Here is a 1,540-nt window from a genome sequence, read left to right as displayed (position 1 = left end):
AAAAAAAAAAAGAAGTAAAACAAACTGGCAATTTGTTCAACATCCATACCAAAACAAAATAGCACAACAACAGCAACCCAAACAAAACAGCACAGCAAACAGCAACCTTTCAATTGTAAAGCAATTGTAAAGTAGTAACCAGCAACTTTTAATTGAATTGAATGGAATCACAAGCTTTAATAACATATTAAGCTAATTCATACCACTGCTTCCTGAAGCAATTCATTGATAGGTTTCCACTTCTGTCTCGTATGTCCTTTGATCCAAACATCCACTCTAGATATGGAATCTGGGTCTTGGCTTTGATTTTTCCAGAAAAGAAATAAAAAATAAAAAACAAATTAAAAATAGTACAAAATTAGAAGCAACAAAATCAAAATGCTTCCGAAATAAATGTTGTCTATATTGCCAAACTTACCATGTCTTCCTCTAGTCGTACATAGCCTTTTCTACTCATCGTGTGCAACACCTTCTGCTTTGCTCTCATCTCTTTGAATTTTTCACTCTTTTCCTAAGTGTAAACATTTGAAATGCCCACATTTTTTAAGAATTTGTAATCTTTATCTTGATTGTTATGAAAAGAAATGAGCTTCTACATAAAACTGTTATGAAAAAACACTTACAATGAAGCTTTTTGAAAGTCGATTTTTCACAAATGCCTTCCATTCATCCATTCCAATCTTATCAGGTTTGGTGAGGGCAATATTACGTGCTAAATGACCTTTACCTGTTGCAGTGAGATTTCTTACTTTTCTTGATAGTTCAGACTTGTAATTGCGCCACAATTTTGCGAACTTTTGCATCACATGTGTCTTGTGGATATCGTGTATTTTGTATCTAAGCTGCATTTTCATATAACCAAACATTTAGTATTACAAGAGGGGGAAAAATAATGAATTGTTGTATGAAAATTAACTGCATAAACATACTACCTTCACACAAGCTCATAACTTATCCTTAATCTCATCTGGAACTTCAGACCAATAATCTATATTAATTGGCACCATCTCCCGAGCTAAGATGCCTTCTAAGGTTGATAAGTGCACTGATTCTTGTCCTATCGGTTGGTTCCTTTCATTGAAGTCGATCTCGTCACGCTTTTGTTTGCCTTTGCCATGCATCTTTAACTTTGACAGCCCCCTAGTTTTCTTCTTTGGTTGTTGACTAGAGTCAGCTACTCCATCTGCATTTGGTGATTCAATTTGCCGAGTATTGGAACCTACATCTGAAATTCTAATGGGTTCACCACTTCTATTGTCCATTGTGGCAGCAACTATAGCTTCTTGCTCTTTCTTATGTCTTTTTGCTGCCTTTTTAGAACTCTTTATGACACATGAAAAAAATAAAAACAAGGTAGCCAATAATTGGTTAAAAATGTGTACCCAAAATAAATAAATTAGAAAAAAAAAATACTTGTTTGAAAGTTACCTCTGCACACATTGTTGGTTGGCAACTTCAATTACTAAATCCTTAGAAAAAGAGTTCTATCTACAAAAATGAAAGAACAAAGCCATGTCAAGTAATATTTTTTATATGAGAT

At 33.7% G+C, this 1,540-nt stretch overlaps 1 long non-coding RNA gene across 1 annotated transcript; it reads right to left on the bottom strand.

Moving 5' to 3' along the window:
* Positions 1-418: 418 nt before the first annotated feature.
* On the bottom strand, positions 419-1,308 carry LOC145790316 (uncharacterized). The gene is made up of 3 exons (XR_014328998.1): positions 933-1,308; positions 624-842; positions 419-511 (listed from the first exon to the last, which is right to left on the bottom strand). It is a non-coding gene; the product is annotated as an uncharacterized LOC145790316 (long non-coding RNA).
* Between the last annotated feature and the right edge of the window lie 232 nt (positions 1,309-1,540).

This window comes from Camellia sinensis, chromosome 5 (genome assembly GCF_055761805.1).
Source record: "Camellia sinensis isolate YWXY chromosome 5, ASM5576180v1, whole genome shotgun sequence".
NCBI classification, from domain to species: domain Eukaryota; kingdom Viridiplantae; phylum Streptophyta; class Magnoliopsida; order Ericales; family Theaceae; genus Camellia; species Camellia sinensis.
Note: the sequence above shows the minus strand (reverse complement) of the source record. Positions and strands in the feature narration are given on the sequence as shown.